A 7,214-nucleotide genomic window follows, 5' to 3' on the forward strand; every position below is an offset into this window, starting at 1 on the left:
AGTCGGGGTTTAACGTCCTCTCGACAAAAACTAGATCATTTCGGGACTGACATATGGTTCGTTTGCGCGTAGGGGTCTTTAGCAGTGGGTGGAGCGACCCAGTGAAAACCCACGAGGTTTGAAAGACGACCCTACGCCACTTGGCTCAATGAGAGACCTTCTGATCTAACGTCCAAGCGCCAACCGTTCGACCAACCAGTCAGGAATAGGAACATGGCAAAAGGAATTCGCATTCCCCGTTAATTCTCAGTTAATGTAAAGATATTCCTTTCTTATCGACCGTGGTTCGATTTATAGCGTCGACTGGTTTGCATAATAATATGACTGTAAGGCTGACAAAACGGGTGTCCCGTACTTGTTTGTAAACACAAAAGATCTTGCGAAGAATATAAGAGTGGGTGAATGTTCGGTAACGAGCATTGGGAAATGAAATGAAATGGGGTTTAAGGTATTACTATTGATGATCTTTAATGTGTTGAGAGCGGTATACAAGGGACCCCGTTTTTTTTTATTAAAGACTTCATATTGTACTTGCCACTCTTCGTATATTCTACCAATCACAAGCTGAACCAGATTTGAAACTTGAATCGGTCACCACCTGGTTTTTGAGCATCATATTCACCGAGCCACCGTGGCTCTGCCAAGCATTGCGAACATAACTAAAATATAAAAAATTACCATGTTATGTTATGTTATGGCCGAATGTTATGTTAACTGGAAGTTTAACCCCATTCTTTTACTTTAGATCAGTAGGAACAGTAACTGGAGTAATTGAAAATAACATATTAGCTGTGGCTGGCGAACATAATACTAAACAGGCGGATTTTAGCGGTACAGAATACAATGAGAAATTTGTTAAAATAGTTGATGCCATTGTTCACCCAGAATATTTTAAAACCGACCCATCCACCTACACAGGCGCAGATTTAGTTGACTCTGACGACGATAAAACATGTAAGTACCATACCCAAATGGAATCGGGTACATCCCACTAAAGTGTCACCACAGGCCCGGGACTGTACAACGCTGTGGATGCTTATGGCTGGCCGACGGATCCATTCAATTGATTTGATATTTGTTTATTTGGTGCAATGTCTATTTTCGATCTTGTCCGCAGATTTATCTTGTAGATTTTTGTTTTGCGTGTAGTGCGGTCCTCCTGCACTTACTAATAGGGTAGTTATTTCCGATAGAAGTAAAACATATCTGGTGTATATGGAAAGCAGAGACCACCCAGCCTTACTGGAAAGACACTGGATTCCCTGAAAAACACCCATTGGGTGCCCACAAAACAAAAATGTAAGGGTGTCCCTCATTGAGAGCCCGTAAGCTCAAGTGACGTAAGGGGCGCTACTCATATGTTGATCAAATGGTTAACGGTTGTTAGGACATTGAGAGACTTAAATTTCAGTAGACTCTGCGATTAAACGGCGGGAAAAGAAGTTAACACAAATACGACTGATAAAAATGCCGTATGGGGTAGTTTTCTTCGGATTCAAATGTCTTGAGAGGGATTTGAAGAAAACTTCTGATTGATAGGTAAATTAGGCGTCTTTAATGTTGTTCGATAGAAAGTCAGAAGAATGAAGAATCGATGTATAACTTTATTCCACTGCATCTTTCCAAACAACTGATGTTAATAACGATATCTAAATAACGATGCTTTCCCCTCTAGAGGACAAAAGGTTATATAACAATTAACTGCAATTAACCACTGTTGAATATTATTAGATGATTAGTATTAATAAAAAAAATTCTATGGACACAAACTCTGCTCAGCCAGGCAGGGATTCGACGGGAGAATTTAGATTAACCCAGTACTAAATATTTCAATTAAAAAAATTAATATTAAGTTGCTACTCCATTTCCATTCACAATAGGCTAATCAATATTATTTTTAAATTTTTACAGCTAACAATTTGGCTTTGTTAAAACTTCAAACACCCTTAGAATTTGGAGACTGTATACGAAAAGTTTGTACACCAATGATGGAAGATTGTTGGACCAAAAAAGAATGTAAGATTGCCGGTTGGGGAAATAAAAATGCTGCGAATATTGGTGGTTAGTATAGATTGAATCTGTTATAATATATGTTATATAATCTGTTATATATATATAATTTAAGGCCATCAAAAAGGGCAGCACGAACCGGGAATCCCACACAAATGACGTCATAGGTGCAGATAATATTTCTCTACATTGCAGCTTGACATTGTTTATGTTCAGTCACCACCTTTTTATAACACCATGTCCAATAAATGTTCCATTTGCAAGCTGAATTTGACTTTGTAGACGAGAACCCGTGTTTACATGTCAGAACGTAGACGTATTGACGCGAGAAAAAAAATGCTGCGAAAAAACTGCTAAACGCTTACACGGAAACGATCAAAATACATTTGCATTCAACCTACTGTTTTCAGGAAATGCATACATCAGGCGTCAAGCTAGTTATTCGTGATTTTTTTGATGATCTTAAAGGAGCATTATAATAATAATAATAATAATAATGTACATTTATATAGCGCTTAATCCATCCATGAGCATGCTCTAAACGCTGTAAGTTAATGGCTTCTGTGGATAATACATCGTGAACATATGCGTCTTAAGTCTAGATCGAAATTGAGCAACTGTTTCTGAACACTTTATTTTGTCAGGTAAGTCATTCCATAGTCGTGGACCATACACACTGAAGGCTTTATCACCAAAAGATTTTAATTTAGTTGAAGGTACAACAAGTAATAGATTATTCTGTGAACGGAGTGGTCGGTTTGGTACATAAGGCTGCATAAGATCTGTGATATAGGATGGAGCTGAATCATGCTGAGACTTGTAGACCAGTGTTAAGATTTTAAAGTTTATACGAGCCTCTATTGGTGACCAGTGAAGCGATTTAAGGACAGATGTTATATGTTGACGTTTTGCTGTTCTTGTGATGATTCTGGCACAGTTGTTCTGAATTATTTGAAGTCGCTTTAATAAATGTTGAGATATTCCAGCTAAGGCACTATTACAATAGTCCAATCTTGAAAAAATTAGAGACCGCACCAAAAGATGACAAGCAGCAGTAGTCAATATGGGGTATTAGATAAAGAGTTGACAGTTCTGGCTATAATAGTTAAAAAATATATAACGTATATATGTGCTGAAAATTTCAGTCAAATTGCTCCACACTGGACGGAGATTTTAGCCATTGAATTTTAGGCCTAGCCTCGATCATCATTACTAAAGTCGGTACGAAAAAAACAAAGTCTCGATTATCCATTTTTACGTTTAATTATTTTCAAAAAAATGTATTCCAATCTGCTAAAGAAAGGCCTGTAATAAGCCGATTTAGCTCTTGCATAATGTATGTTTAAATTATATCCACATCTAGGTATATACAACTTACACGTATACATTGAAGTATAAACATATATATCATTTTATCTCATCGTGTTATTTATTAGTATTATGTTTTTGTCAAATTATAAGAAAGAAACCCTTTGTTGCATTTTACCCAATATTTATATTCTATTGTCGTGATAATCTTTTATTCTACATAAGTATAAACATGTAGGGCTAATGTATAATGTTTTATATACGCAATATAAAAACATCTAAAGACTCTCATTAAGTACAAACAGATAGTTTATGATTGATCTAGATCAGAATGAAGAACTAAAAGCAATTGACTTTTGAATGTAGATCAAAATGAAGGAGTAAAAAGTGGCTGATGTTCTTAACTGGATTTATTTCTGATTTAATTAAATTTCTTACAGGAAGTCTTTCTCTTCCAATTTATTACACTCAGTAACGACATGGACGATGGTTAAATTCGCACTTTACCGCCTCATGGTTTTGACAGAATACATTTTTTAAGGGAAACAACCACCGACTGTAAGCACGACGTTTCGACAAGTATCTATGATATCATCCTCGGTATCCCCAGTGGTCTCATTCTGTCCCACTCCACTAACCCCTGGGTTTATCCATGGGGAAGAAACATATTCAAATTATCTGCCCTTGATGATTATGCTATTTTTATCGACCAATCAAAACAATCGTTAAATTCATAAACACTGACATAAAACATCATTCCCGTCAAAACCGTCTTCATTAGCCCAGTATAGGAGCAGGACAGTAGGACATTAAACCCCATTTCATTTCATTCCCGTCAAAAATATGTTTTAGGATATCTTTTTGTATGCATGTCATTTCTTTTAAATTAAATTTCTTGCAAATTTAACTCTCTCATAATCGAGCGAACATGCCGTCATGGTGTTGTAAACATAAACAGTAAGGCTAAATTGTTGATTGGTTCGTAGAATCAAGCTAGGATCAAGGGTAGATAATTTTAATACGTGAATACCCCATGGATAAACACGAAACAGAAAACACAATCGTTTACTGGTTGTTTTTTGTAACAATGTGCGGCGATAAACAAAATAGTAAACCATCATTTAGGTAAACGCTAAACAAACATTTAATTATAGAACGGAAAAAGAGTTGACAAGAGCAAATACTTTCTGATTCAAATTGAATAGCAATCTTTTATAGTTGTAAAGACATTCCCTTTAAATTTGTTGTTCAGTCACATTAACTGAGAATAAGAATTTTAATAAAGGATTTGATAGACCGGTGATTGTATTCCATACAAAAGGTTGTCGTGTTTTGATGTCGTCAATGCTCTAATGCCTATAAAAGATTATTGTGTCCAAAGCCGTGTGCACTTTGATAAAATAAGCATTAAACGGAAACAAAATATTATAGCTGGTATTTTTCGTATCAATGTGCGGCGATAAAGACTGTAAACTTAAACCGGGCGCACACTAATTCAGATAAAGAATAAACAGAAACATATTGGTGTAGCTAACGCGCTTGTTTATTTGAATCGGTGTGCGCTCGGCTTAAGATACAATTATTTCTGGTAACTCCCCGCCCGCTGCGAGAAAATCGTGAAAAATTCAGAGCGTCCATGGTTATTTGTGGCGCAGACCTGGATCCCAACCAACACAAAGCTCTAATCTACACGTTTTATGGAAACATAATAATATGATGTTGGAGATGGGGTGGGGGTGGGGGAATTAAGATGCCACTGCTCCTACCGATTATTAACTTAGCTTTTAGTTTATTCTCCCCCAGTTTCTGGTTAAATATACATTATGGATGCTTTAGAGAAATAGCTGATTGGTATTGCTCTACTAGTTCAAAAATAGATAATGAAAAATAATGTGTTTGAAGTTTTGACAAGAAATGATTGGAAGATGGAGACTTCGCCTACCGTTCATATTCACGATTGTCAAGTATCTGTGCCATGATATAATCAACGAAGTCTCGATTGTCATCAGTAGTCTCCCGTCAGATATTTAACGCAGATATAGCGAGCATTGTCTAATCTTCTCAATATCTAAGCCATCATGTTCTAGAGAATTGATTATCGGCTTGACATGTGAATAAATGTCTTAATAATACTTTATGTAACATTTAAAGCCAAAAACACTGACGACAATAGGCAATTTAGCTCTTGCATAATGAATCTTTTTCTTTGTAGTAATTTACCAACATACTTAACATTTATCTACAGGGCTATGTTTTCCAGGCTATGTTTACGGACCTCTAGCCAATAGAGCCCATTTTCTCATGCCATTGAATTCATTATCTATTTTGAACTTGAGTCTAGACTGCCCTCTTCTGGTCTTAATACAGACTTTTCATTTTTATTAATCAGTGTCGATTTCTCCATTATCATGCCGTTTTGAAATGATAATTATCAACAGAATACACTCATTGTTTAATTGATAAAGATAATGAATATTGGTTTTGTTTTGTCTAGAAATATCAGACGAATTAGTGGCAGCAGATATAATGGTGTATAGCCCGGCTGTTTGTGAAGCAGTATACGGTATAGAGTTTAATGAAACCGGTCCCATGAAATCACTAACCACCTGTGCGAAGGCTGTGAATCCAGAAACCAATGTCTGTCTGGTAAGAGACAAATTAATCGTAACAATAAAATTGATAATTTCCTTTAGTAGAAACACGGTGGGTAAGTGAGAGATCAGGACCCTCTTTAACGTGCTTTGGTGAGCGAAAAAACTGTGTTCTGAGAAAAAAAAACCGAAGTTCTCTCAGAAAGTTTCAATTTGGGCAAAAATATTCTTCAGTTGCATCAGTCATCAGTATGAATAAATATATAAGCACGGACCATAGGCCCCCGCACAGTCTAATTTGTCAGTTTCCGTGTTTTGGCAGTAACCTCGTCCAGTTTCCGGTGATATAGCATGTATTTTTCAAAAAAATAGCCCAAAGGCCCCCTCGCCCCTTCTAGAACGTGCCAGAGGAACGTGCTCCGGGAACATTTCATTAAAATGAACTCTGTGAGCGAAACCCTGACTCACTAATCAGAAGGTCTCGTGTTCGGTCCCTGCTGAGAATCCCCTCGGGATATTTCAACATGTTTGCTCGATGTCAGTAGCGCAGGAAGGAGAGCCTGGCTTATAACAGCGCCCAGTCGTTCGTATGGGTGAAACCCGAGGCCCACCAAACATGTTGGCATGCACGTAATGATGTATTGACAGTAGAAATTGGAAAAAAGAGTAGGCCGTGGCGTCAATGTGTGGCATAAGCCCGTCCGAAGAATCCCAGTTGGCACAGAGAAGTAGGACGTTTAAACCTATTTCATTTCATTTATATATTAAATAAATTAACAATGTTTATTTTTAGGGTGATAATGGTGGAATGGTGGTGTGTAAAAATGACCAAGGTAAATGGACACTAGAGGGTTTAATAAACAGACCAAACCATGAACAATGTGATCCCGGTAGTCTGTTTCTCGTCTCTTACGTAAAACCAGCCATGGAATGGATTAAATCGGTTACCGGTATTTAAGTCAATTCAAATATTGTCTAAGAAAGAAATTTGAATTTTGTAATAAATCTTATTTAGCATCTTCCTGTTGATTTATCTTTCAAAATGCCCCGATGGAACAGCGATGGTTTATGTATATACTGTATGTGTGACTGTCGTTTGTCGGTTCGTCCGTTTGGGGTCGGTGGCTCCACTAGTGCTACCCGGGGCTGAAATTTGAGGTATAAGGACAGCTGGAGCGCGGGGAATGATTTGGGCCTGGAGGCGTTGCACTTCAACTTTTGGAGTTGTATCATTTCCGGTTCAGGTTAGGGTTGAGTTACGGTTAGCCGTGCTGACATTTGGGATACAAGCGCAGTATGAACCGG

The 7,214-nt window shown here is 37.3% G+C and overlaps 1 long non-coding RNA gene across 1 annotated transcript; it reads left to right on the top strand.

The window, feature by feature from the left end:
• The first annotated feature begins 2,575 nt into the window (after positions 1–2,575).
• LOC126816804 (uncharacterized) lies at positions 2,576–6,853 on the top strand. Its single transcript, XR_007678606.1, has 3 exons — positions 2,576–2,654; positions 5,813–5,964; positions 6,703–6,853. It is a non-coding gene; the product is annotated as an uncharacterized LOC126816804 (long non-coding RNA).
• The last annotated feature ends 361 nt before the right edge of the window (positions 6,854–7,214 follow it).

The sequence above is a fragment of the Patella vulgata genome, chromosome 3, assembly GCF_932274485.2.
Source record: "Patella vulgata chromosome 3, xgPatVulg1.2, whole genome shotgun sequence".
NCBI lineage: Eukaryota > Metazoa > Mollusca > Gastropoda > Patellidae > Patella > Patella vulgata.